This window comes from Pleurodeles waltl, chromosome 6 (genome assembly GCF_031143425.1).
Source record: "Pleurodeles waltl isolate 20211129_DDA chromosome 6, aPleWal1.hap1.20221129, whole genome shotgun sequence".
Lineage (NCBI taxonomy): Eukaryota > Metazoa > Chordata > Amphibia > Caudata > Salamandridae > Pleurodeles > Pleurodeles waltl.
Window position 1 is genome coordinate 1,701,083,736 of NC_090445.1, and position 12,429 is coordinate 1,701,096,164.

The 12,429-nt window shown below is 49.5% G+C and overlaps 1 protein-coding gene across 1 annotated transcript in view; it reads right to left on the bottom strand.

The window, feature by feature from the left end:
- The window catches only part of LOC138301813 (E3 ubiquitin-protein ligase TRIM38-like), an 89,356-nt gene that overhangs the window by 20,532 nt on the left and 56,395 nt on the right, over nucleotides 1-12,429 (bottom strand). The gene's annotated exons all lie outside the window — the stretch shown is intronic.

A 12,429-nucleotide genomic window follows, 5' to 3' on the forward strand; every position in this document is an offset into this window, starting at 1 on the left:
GCCATTTGGAGATCCCCGCTGGGCCACCGGGCGGAAACCTGGTTTCCACCTGCCGGCCCAGCGGGGATCTCAGCCGCAACACAAGAGCCGGCTCCAAATGGAGCCGGCAGTGTTGTGGCCGTGCGATGGGTGCAGTTGCACCCGTCGTGCTTTTCACTGTCTGCCTAGCAGACAGTGAAAAGCTGCACGGGGCCCTGTCAGGGGGCCCCTGCACTGCCCATGCCAGTGGGGCCCTGCGACTCCCCATACTGCCAGCCTTTTCCTGGCGGTTCCAACTGCCAGGAAAAGGCTGGCAGTAGCGGGACTCGTAATCCCCTGGGCAGCGCTGCTAGCAGCGCTGCCCTGGCGGATTACAACCGCCGGGGCCATTGTGATGGGAAACTGCCGGCCCCGGCGGTCGTAATGACCTGGGAAGCCTGTTGGCGTTGCTTCCGTCATAACTGCCCTGGCGGTCTTGGACCGCCAGGGTTGTAATGACCCCCTTAATCTTTTGCGTTGTCGAATATTGTGTGTGTATTCAGAATCCTCTGTAAACCTTTAGGACTTTGTGGGTACCTGTTTCTTTCATAAAATGTACCATTTCTTTTGTTTTCTTTCGTATTCAGACTATTAATATTTATGTGTTGCTTGTGCTCTGGTATCAGTCTGTATGATTCTCTGTGTATTGTCTGGTGTTATTGTAATTGACTCTTATGGTTTGTAATTTTAAACCCAATAAAGTACACACTGATTGATTGACTGATTGATAGTTAGTAGACATTGAGAGATGCCTCCACGTCCTCGTACCAAGTCTGATATTCCGTCAACACAGGCTGTGATATCCTGAATGGAAATCCCATGACACAGCACAATCTGTGATACTCTGAATGGGGTCACATGGGGTCACATGACACAGCACAATCTCTAACGTTCTTGAATGGGGTCACATGACACGGCACAATCTGTAATATTCTGAATGGGGTCACATGATGCAGCAGAAACTGTGATATTCCGAATGGGAATCATATGACATAGCACATTCTGATATTCAGATTGGGTTCACAAAACATATTGTGTGATATTCTAAACAAGATCTCATGACACAACAGGCTGTGATGCTGTGAATGAGTTCACATTACACAGTCTGGGAGTCTAAAAAAATCATAAGACATAGTCCTGCAATATTCTGAATAGAATTATATGAACCAGAACAATCTGTGATATGCTGAATAAGGTCACATGACACTTCATTGTTTGTTATGTTCTGTTCAGTATCACATGACTCAGCACATGGTGAATTCCGCATAATATTACAAATGATAAATGACCTCCACCCACAGGTGATAACACACAAGCTAAAAGTCCATCTCCAGCAGTAATTTAAAAAGGGTCTCTATCCCTGAAAACTCCAGGAATTTCACTTTTCCACCACTGGTGCTTGCACCTCTCCTATGCTGTAATCCTCTTTAAAGGCCTCTCACCCAATGTAATTGCTGTTTAAATGGAATTATGAGCTGCACCCTATGAAACCAGCTTTTTAATATATGGCCAGCTACACTTGAACGGTTAGGGTAAGGGGCTCTGGGTAGGCTGCAGGAGACATGTATAAAGAGTGAGTCTGCGCTGTGAGTGCTGCAGGAGACATGTATAAAGAGTGAGTCTGCGCTGTGAGTGCTGCAGACGACATGTATAAAGAGTGTGTCTTCGCTGTGAGTGCTGCAGAAGATGTATAAAGACTGTCTCTGCGCTGTGAGTGCTGCAGGAGACATGTATAAAGAGTGTGTCTGCGCTGTGAGCGCTGCAGAAGACATGTATAAAGAGTGTCTGCGCTGTGAGTGCTGTAGGAGACATGTATAAAGAGTGTGTCTGTACCGTGAGCGCTGCAGACGACATGTATAAAGAGTGTCTCTGCGCTGTGAGTGCTGCAGACGACATGTATAGAGTGTCTCTGGCCTGCGAGTGCTGCAGAAGACATGTATAAAGAGTGTGTCTGCACTATGAGTGCTGCAGGAGACATGTATAAAGAGTGCGTCTGCACTGTGAGTGCCGCAGGAGACATGTATAAAGAGTGTGTCTGCACTGTGAGTGCTGCAGGAGACATGTATAAAGAGTGAGTCTGCGCTGTGAGTGCTGCAGAAGACATGTATAAAGAGTGTCTCTGCGCTGTGAGTGCTGCAGAAGACATGTATAAAGAGTGTGTCTGCGCTGTGAGCGCTGCAGAAGACATGTATAAAGAGTGTCTGCGCTGTGAGTGCTGTAGGAGACATGTATAAAGAGTGTGTCTGTACCGTGAGCGCTGCAGAAGACATGTATAAAGAGTGTCTCTGCACTGTGAGTGCTGCAGAATACATGTATAAAGAGTGTGTCTGCACTGTGAGTGCTGTAGAAGACGTATAAAGAGTGTCTCTGCACTGTGAGCGCTGTAGGAGACATGTCTAAAGAGTGTGTCTGCACTGTGAGTGCTGCAGGAGACATGTATAAAGAGTGTGTCTGCACTGTGAGTGCCGCAGGAGACATATATAAAGAGTGTGTCTGCACTGTGAGTGCTGCAGAAGACATGTATAAAGAGTGTGTCTGCGCTGTGAGTGCTGCAGAAGACATGTATAAAGAGTGTCTCTGCGCTGTGAGTGCTGCAGAAGACATGTATAAAGAGTGTGTCTGTGCTGTGAGTGTTGCAGAAGACATGTATAAAGAGTGCATCTGCGCCATGAGTGCTGCAGAAGATATGTATAAAGAGTGTCTCTGCACTGTGAGTGCTCCAGAAGACATGTATAAAGAGTGTGCGCAGTGAGTGCTGCAGAAGATGTAGAAAGAATGTATCTGCACTGTGAGCACTGCAGGAGACATGTATAAAGAGTGTGTCTGCGCTGTGAGTGCTGCACAAGACGTATAAAGAAGGTGTCTGCGCTGTGAGTGCTGCAGAAGATGTATAAAGAGTGTCTCTGCGCTGTGTGTGCTGTAGAAGACATGTATAAAGAGTGTGTCTGCGCTGTGAGTGCTGCAGAAGACATGTATAAAGAGTGTCTCTGCGCTGTGTGTGCTGTAGAGGACATGTATAAAGAGTGTGTCTGCGCTGTGTGTGCTGTAGAAGACATGCATAAAGAGTGTGTCTGCGCTGTGAGTGCTGCAGGAGACATGTATAAAGAGTGTCTCTGCACAGTGAGTGCTGCAGGAGACATGTATAAAGAGAGCCTCTGCGCTGTGAGTGCTGCAGAAGACATGTATAAAGTGTATCTGTGCTGTGAGTGTTGCAGAAGACATGTATAAAGAGTGTGTCTGTGCTGTGAGTGCTGCAGAAGACATGTATAAAGAGTGTCTCTGCACTGTGAGTGCTGCAGGAGACATGAATGAAGACTGTCTCTGTACTGTGAGTGCTGCAGGAGACATGTATAAACAGTGTCTCTGCACTGTGAGAAGTGCAGAAGACATGTATAAAGAGTGCGTCTGCGCTGTGAGTGCTGCAGAAGATGTATAAAGAGTGTCTCTGCGCTGTGTGTGCTGTAGAAGACATGTATAAAGAGTGTCTCTGCACAGTGAGTGCTGCAGGAGACATGTATAAAGAGAGCCTCTGCGCTGTGAGTGCTGCAGCAGACATGTATAAAGTGTATCTGTGCTGTGAGTGTTGCAGAAGACATGTATAAAGAGTGTGTCTGCGCTGTGAGTGCTGCAGGAGACATGTATAAAGAGTGTCTCTGCACTGTGAGTGCTGCAGAAGACATGTATAAAGTGTATCTGTGCTGTGAGTGTTGCAGAAGACATGTATAAAGAGTGTGTCTGTGCTGTGAGTGCTGCAGAAGACATGTATAAAGAGTGTCTCTGCACTGTGAGTGCTGCAGGAGACATGTATGAAGACTGTCTCTGTACTGTGAGTGCTGCAGGAGACATGTATAAAGAGTGTCTCTGCACTGTGAGTGCTGCAGAAGACATGTATAAAGTGTATCTGTGTTGTGAGTGTTGCAGAAGACATGTATAAAGAGTGTGTCTGTGCTGTGAGTGCTGCAGAAGACATGTATAAAGAGTGTCTCTGCACTGTGAGTGCTGCAGGAGACGTATGAAGACTGTCTCTGTACTGTGAGTGCTGCAGAAGACATGTATAAAGAGTGCGTCTGCGCTGTGAGTGCTGCAGAAGACGTATAAAGAGTGTGTCTGCGCTGTGAGTGCTGCAGAAGACATGTATAAAGAGTGTGTCTGCGCTGTGAGTGCTGCAGGAGACATGTATAAAGAGTGCGTCTGCACTGTGAGTGCTGCAGGAGACATGTATAAAGAGTGTGTCTGCACTGTGAGCGCTGCAGAAGACATGTATAAAGAGTGTGTCTGCGCTGAGAGTGCTGCAGAAAACATGTATAAGTAGTGTGTCTGCGCTGTGAGTGCTGCAGAAGACATGTATAAAGAGTGTGTCTGCACTGTGAGTGCTGCAGAAGACATGTATAAAGAGTGTCTCTGTGCTGTGAGTGCTGCAGAAGACATGTATAAAGAGTGTGTCTACACTGTGACTGCCGCAGAAGACATGTATAAAGAGTGTGTCTGCGCTGTGAGTGCCACAGAAGACATGTATAAGGAGTGTCTCTGCACTGTGAGTGCTACAGGAGACATGTATGAAGACTGTCTCTGTACTGTGAGCGCTGCAGAAGACATGTATAAAGAGTGTGTCTACGCTGTGAGTGCTGCAGAAGACGTATAAAGAGTGCGTCTGCGCTGAGAGTGCTGCAGAAAACATGTATAAGGAGTGTGTCTGCGCTGTGAGTGCTGCTGAAGACATGTATAAAGAGTGTGTCTGCGCTGTGAGTGCTGCAAGAGACATGTATAAAGAGTGTGTCTGCACTGTGAGTGCTGCAGAAGACATGTATAAAGAGTGTGTCTGCGCTGTGAGTGCTGCAGAAGACCTGTATAAGGAGTGTGTCTGCGCTGTGAGTGCTGTAGGAGACATGTATGAAGAGTGTCTCTGCGCTGTGAGTGCTGCAAAAGACATGTATAAAGAGTGTGTCTGCGCTGTGAGCGCTGCAGAAGACATGTATAAAGAGTGTCTCTGTGCTGTGAGTGCTGCAAAAGACATGTATAAAGAGTGTGTCTGCGCTGTGAGTGCTGCAGAAGACATGTATAAAGAGTGTGTCTGCACTGTGACTGCCGCAGAAGACATGTATAAAGAGTGTGTCTGCACTGTGAGTGCTGCAGGAGACATGTATGAAGACGGTGTCTTCACTGTGAGCACTGCAGAAAACATGTATAAAGAGTGTGTCTGCGCTGTCAATTCTGCAGAAGACTTATAAAGAGTGCCTGCGCTGTGAGTGCTGTAGGAGACATGTATAAAGAGTGTGTCTGTGCTGTGAGTGCTGCAGGAGACATGTATAAGGAGTTTGTCTGTGCTGTGAGCGCTGCAGAAGACATGTATAAAGACTGTGTCTGCCCTGTGAGTGCTGTAGGAGACATGTATAAAGAGTGTCTCTGCGCTGTGAGTGCTGCAGAAGACATGTATAAAGAGTGCGTCTGCGCAGTGAGCGCTGCAGGAGACATGTATAAAGAGTGTGTCTGCGCCGTGAGTGCTGCAGAAGACATGTATAAAGTGTGTCTGCACTGTGAGTGTTGCAGAAGACATGTATAAAGAGTGCGTCTGCGATGTGAGCGCTGCAGGAGACATGCATAAAGAGCGTCTCTGCGCTGTGAGCGCTGCAGAAGACATGTATAAAGAGCGTCTCTGCGCTGTGAGCGCTGCAGAAGACATGTGTAAAGAGTGTCTCTGCGCTGTGACTGCCGCAGAAGACGTGTAGAGTTTCTCTGCACTGTGAGTGCTGCAGAAGACATGTGTAAAGAGTGTCTCCGTGCTGTGAGTGCTGCAGAAGACATGTATAAAGAGTGTATCTGTGCTGTGAGTGCTGCAGAAGACATGTATGAAGAGTGTGTCTGCACTGTGAGCGCTGCAGGTGACATGTATAAAGAGTGTCTCTGCGCTGTGAGTGCCGCAGAAGACATGTATAAAGACTGTCTCTGCACTGTGAGTGCTGCAGAAGACATGTATAAGGTGTGTCTGCACTGTGAGTGCTGCAGAAGACATGTATAAAGAGTGTGTCTGCGCTGTGAGTGCTGCAGAAGACATGTATAAAGAGTGTGTCTGCGCTGTGACCGCTGCAGAAGACATGCAGCCGCGGTCAGAGAAGGGAAACCGGCGGTCTCCCGCCGGTTTCCCGCTGCCCCAAAGGAATCCTCCAAGCCGGCGCAGCATGCTGCGCCGGCATGGGGATTCCGACTCCCCCTCCCGCCATCCAGTTCCTGGCGGTTCTCCCGCCGGGAACCGGATGGCGGGAGGGGGAGTCGCGGGCCCCTGGGGGCCCCTGCCGTGCCCATGCCTATGGCATGGGCACGGCAGGGGCCCCCGTAAGAGGGCCCCTAAAAGTATTTCAGTGTCTGCAAAGCAGACACTGAAATACGCGACGGGTGCAACTGCACCCGTCGCACCTTCCCACTCCGCCGGCTCTATTACGAGCCGGCGTCATCGTGGGAAGGGAGTTTTCCCCTGGGCTGGCGGGCGGTCTTGTGAAGACCGCCCGCCAGCCCAGGGGAAAACTCGGAATACCCTCCGCGGTCTTACGACCGCGGAGCGGTATTTCGGAGGGGGGAAGCCTGGCGGGCGGCCTCCGCCGCCCGCCAGGCTCGGAATGAGGGCCTGTGTCTGCCCTGTGAGTGCTGCAGAAGACATGTATAAAGAGTGTGTCTGCACTGTGAGCGCTGCAGGAGACATGTATAAAGAGTGTGTCTGCGCTGTGACCGCTGCAGAAGACATGTATAAAGACTGTGTCTGCCCTGTGAGTGCTGCAGAAGACATGTATAAAGAGTGTGTCTGCACTGTGAGTGCCGCAGAAGACGTATGAAGAGTGTATCTGCGCTGTGAGTGCTGCAGTAGACATGTATAAAGAGTGCGTCTGCGCTGTGAGTGCTGCAGTAGACATGTATAAAGAGTGTGTCTGTGCTGTGAGTGCTGCAGAAGACATGTATAAAGAGTGTCTCTGCACTGTGAGTGCTGCAGGAGACGTATGAAGACTGTCTCTGTACTGTGAGTGCTGCAGAAGACATGTATAAAGAGTGCGTCTGCGCTGTGAGTGCTGCAGAAGACGTATAAAGAGTGTGTCTGCGCTGTGAGTGCTGCAGAAGACATGTATAAAGAGTGTGTCTGCGCTGTGAGTGCTGCAGGAGACATGTATAAAGAGTGCGTCTGCACTGTGAGTGCTGCAGGAGACATGTATAAAGAGTGTGTCTGCACTGTGAGCGCTGCAGAAGACATGTATAAAGAGTGTGTCTGCGCTGAGAGTGCTGCAGAAAACATGTATAAGTAGTGTGTCTGCGCTGTGAGTGCTGCAGAAGACATGTATAAAGAGTGTGTCTGCACTGTGAGTGCTGCAGAAGACATGTATAAAGAGTGTCTCTGTGCTGTGAGTGCTGCAGAAGACATGTATAAAGAGTGTGTCTACACTGTGACTGCCGCAGAAGACATGTATAAAGAGTGTGTCTGCGCTGTGAGTGCCACAGAAGACATGTATAAGGAGTGTCTCTGCACTGTGAGTGCTACAGGAGACATGTATGAAGACTGTCTCTGTACTGTGAGCGCTGCAGAAGACATGTATAAAGAGTGTGTCTACGCTGTGAGTGCTGCAGAAGACGTATAAAGAGTGCGTCTGCGCTGAGAGTGCTGCAGAAAACATGTATAAGGAGTGTGTCTGCGCTGTGAGTGCTGCTGAAGACATGTATAAAGAGTGTGTCTGCGCTGTGAGTGCTGCAAGAGACATGTATAAAGAGTGTGTCTGCGCTGTGAGTGCTGCAGAAGACCTGTATAAGGAGTGTGTCTGCGCTGTGAGTGCTGTAGGAGACATGTATGAAGAGTGTCTCTGCGCTGTGAGTGCTGCAAAAGACATGTATAAAGAGTGTGTCTGCGCTGTGAGCGCTGCAGAAGACATGTATAAAGAGTGTCTCTGTGCTGTGAGTGCTGCAAAAGACATGTATAAAGAGTGTGTCTGCGCTGTGAGTGCTGCAGAAGACATGTATAAAGAGTGTGTCTGCACTGTGACTGCCGCAGAAGACATGTATAAAGAGTGTGTCTGCACTGTGAGTGCTGCAGGAGACATGTATGAAGACGGTGTCTTCACTGTGAGCACTGCAGAAAACATGTATAAAGAGTGTGTCTGCGCTGTCAATTCTGCAGAAGACTTATAAAGAGTGCCTGCGCTGTGAGTGCTGTAGGAGACATGTATAAAGAGTGTGTCTGTGCTGTGAGTGCTGCAGGAGACATGTATAAGGAGTTTGTCTGTGCTGTGAGCGCTGCAGAAGACATGTATAAAGACTGTGTCTGCCCTGTGAGTGCTGTAGGAGACATGTATAAAGAGTGTCTCTGCGCTGTGAGTGCTGCAGAAGACATGTATAAAGAGTGCGTCTGCGCAGTGAGCGCTGCAGGAGACATGTATAAAGAGTGTGTCTGCGCCGTGAGTGCTGCAGAAGACATGTATAAAGTGTGTCTGCACTGTGAGTGTTGCAGAAGACATGTATAAAGAGTGCGTCTGCGATGTGAGCGCTGCAGGAGACATGCATAAAGAGCGTCTCTGCGCTGTGAGCGCTGCAGAAGACATGTATAAAGAGCGTCTCTGCGCTGTGAGCGCTGCAGAAGACATGTGTAAAGAGTGTCTCTGCGCTGTGACTGCCGCAGAAGACGTGTAGAGTTTCTCTGCACTGTGAGTGCTGCAGAAGACATGTGTAAAGAGTGTCTCCGTGCTGTGAGTGCTGCAGAAGACATGTATAAAGAGTGTATCTGTGCTGTGAGTGCTGCAGAAGACATGTATGAAGAGTGTGTCTGCACTGTGAGCGCTGCAGGTGACATGTATAAAGAGTGTCTCTGCGCTGTGAGTGCCGCAGAAGACATGTATAAAGACTGTCTCTGCACTGTGAGTGCTGCAGAAGACATGTATAAGGTGTGTCTGCACTGTGAGTGCTGCAGAAGACATGTATAAAGAGTGTGTCTGCGCTGTGAGTGCTGCAGAAGACATGTATAAAGAGTGTGTCTGCGCTGTGACCGCTGCAGAAGACATGCAGCCGCGGTCAGAGAAGGGAAACCGGCGGTCTCCCGCCGGTTTCCCGCTGCCCCAAAGGAATCCTCCAAGCCGGCGCAGCATGCTGCGCCGGCATGGGGATTCCGACTCCCCCTCCCGCCATCCAGTTCCTGGCGGTTCTCCCGCCGGGAACCGGATGGCGGGAGGGGGAGTCGCGGGGCCCCTGGGGGCCCCTGCCGTGCCCATGCCTATGGCATGGGCACGGCAGGGGCCCCCGTAAGAGGGCCCCTAAAAGTATTTCAGTGTCTGCAAAGCAGACACTGAAATACGCGACGGGTGCAACTGCACCCGTCGCACCTTCCCACTCCGCCGGCTCTATTACGAGCCGGCGTCATCGTGGGAAGGGAGTTTTCCCCTGGGCTGGCGGGCGGTCTTGTGAAGACCGCCCGCCAGCCCAGGGGAAAACTCGGAATACCCTCCGCGGTCTTACGACCGCGGAGCGGTATTTCGGAGGGGGGAAGCCTGGCGGGCGGCCTCCGTCGCCCGCCAGGCTCGGAATGAGGGCCTGTGTCTGCCCTGTGAGTGCTGCAGAAGACATGTATAAAGAGTGTGTCTGCACTGTGAGCGCTGCAGGAGACATGTATAAAGAGTGTGTCTGCGCTGTGACCGCTGCAGAAGACATGTATAAAGACTGTGTCTGCCCTGTGAGTGCTGCAGAAGACATGTATAAAGAGTGTGTCTGCACTGTGAGTGCCGCAGAAGACGTATGAAGAGTGTATCTGCGCTGTGAGTGCTGCAGTAGACATGTATAAAGAGTGCGTCTGCGCTGTGAGTGCTGCAGTAGACATGTATAAAGAGTGTGTCTGTGCTGTGAGTGCTGCAGAAGACATGTATAAAGAGTGTCTCTGCACTGTGAGTGCTGCAGGAGACGTATGAAGACTGTCTCTGTACTGTGAGTGCTGCAGAAGACATGTATAAAGAGTGCGTCTGCGCTGTGAGTGCTGCAGAAGACGTATAAAGAGTGTGTCTGCGCTGTGAGTGCTGCAGAAGACATGTATAAAGAGTGTGTCTGCGCTGTGAGTGCTGCAGGAGACATGTATAAAGAGTGCGTCTGCACTGTGAGTGCTGCAGGAGACATGTATAAAGAGTGTGTCTGCACTGTGAGCGCTGCAGAAGACATGTATAAAGAGTGTGTCTGCGCTGAGAGTGCTGCAGAAAACATGTATAAGTAGTGTGTCTGCGCTGTGAGTGCTGCAGAAGACATGTATAAAGAGTGTGTCTGCACTGTGAGTGCTGCAGAAGACATGTATAAAGAGTGTCTCTGTGCTGTGAGTGCTGCAGAAGACATGTATAAAGAGTGTGTCTACACTGTGACTGCCGCAGAAGACATGTATAAAGAGTGTGTCTGCGCTGTGAGTGCCACAGAAGACATGTATAAGGAGTGTCTCTGCACTGTGAGTGCTACAGGAGACATGTATGAAGACTGTCTCTGTACTGTGAGCGCTGCAGAAGACATGTATAAAGAGTGTGTCTACGCTGTGAGTGCTGCAGAAGACGTATAAAGAGTGCGTCTGCGCTGAGAGTGCTGCAGAAAACATGTATAAGGAGTGTGTCTGCGCTGTGAGTGCTGCTGAAGACATGTATAAAGAGTGTGTCTGCGCTGTGAGTGCTGCAAGAGACATGTATAAAGAGTGTGTCTGCACTGTGAGTGCTGCAGAAGACATGTATAAAGAGTGTGTCTGCGCTGTGAGTGCTGCAGAAGACCTGTATCAGGAGTGTGTCTGCGCTGTGAGTGCTGTAGGAGACATGTATGAAGAGTGTCTCTGCGCTGTGAGTGCTGCAAAAGACATGTATAAAGAGTGTGTCTGCGCTGTGAGCGCTGCAGAAGACATGTATAAAGAGTGTCTCTGTGCTGTGAGTGCTGCAAAAGACATGTATAAAGAGTGTGTCTGCGCTGTGAGTGCTGCAGAAGACATGTATAAAGAGTGTGTCTGCACTGTGACTGCCGCAGAAGACATGTATAAAGAGTGTGTCTGCACTGTGAGTGCTGCAGGAGACATGTATGAAGACGGTGTCTTCACTGTGAGCACTGCAGAAAACATGTATAAAGAGTGTGTCTGCGCTGTCAATTCTGCAGAAGACTTATAAAGAGTGCCTGCGCTGTGAGTGCTGTAGGAGACATGTATAAAGAGTGTGTCTGTGCTGTGAGTGCTGCAGGAGACATGTATAAGGAGTTTGTCTGTGCTGTGAGCGCTGCAGAAGACATGTATAAAGACTGTGTCTGCCCTGTGAGTGCTGCAGAAGACATGTATAAAGAGTGTGTCTGCACTGTGAGTGCCGCAGAAGACGTATGAAGAGTGTATCTGCGCTGTGAGTGCTGCAGTAGACATGTATAAAGAGTGCGTCTGCGCTGTGAGTGCTGCAGTAGACATGTATAAAGAGTGTGTCTGTGCTGTGAGTGCTGCAGAAGACATGTATAAAGAGTGTCTCTGCACTGTGAGTGCTGCAGGAGACGTATGAAGACTGTCTCTGTACTGTGAGTGCTGCAGAAGACATGTATAAAGAGTGCGTCTGCGCTGTGAGTGCTGCAGAAGACGTATAAAGAGTGTGTCTGCGCTGTGAGTGCTGCAGAAGACATGTATAAAGAGTGTGTCTGCGCTGTGAGTGCTGCAGGAGACATGTATAAAGAGTGCGTCTGCACTGTGAGTGCTGCAGGAGACATGTATAAAGAGTGTGTCTGCACTGTGAGCGCTGCAGAAGACATGTATAAAGAGTGTGTCTGCGCTGAGAGTGCTGCAGAAAACATGTATAAGTAGTGTGTCTGCGCTGTGAGTGCTGCAGAAGACATGTATAAAGAGTGTGTCTGCACTGTGAGTGCTGCAGAAGACATGTATAAAGAGTGTCTCTGTGCTGTGAGTGCTGCAGAAGACATGTATAAAGAGTGTGTCTACACTGTGACTGCCGCAGAAGACATGTATAAAGAGTGTGTCTGCGCTGTGAGTGCCACAGAAGACATGTATAAGGAGTGTCTCTGCACTGTGAGTGCTACAGGAGACATGTATGAAGACTGTCTCTGTACTGTGAGCGCTGCAGAAGACATGTATAAAGAGTGTGTCTACGCTGTGAGTGCTGCAGAAGACGTATAAAGAGTGCGTCTGCGCTGAGAGTGCTGCAGAAAACATGTATAAGGAGTGTGTCTGCGCTGTGAGTGCTGCTGAAGACATCTATAAAGAGTGTGTCTGCGCTGTGAGTGCTGCAAGAGACATGTATAAAGAGTGTGTCTGCACTGTGAGTGCTGCAGAAGACATGTATAAAGAGTGTGTCTGCGCTGTGAGTGCTGCAGAAGACCTGTATAAGGAGTGTGTCTGCGCTGTGAGTGCTGTAGGAGACATGTATGAAGAGTGTCTCTGCGCTGTGAGTGCTG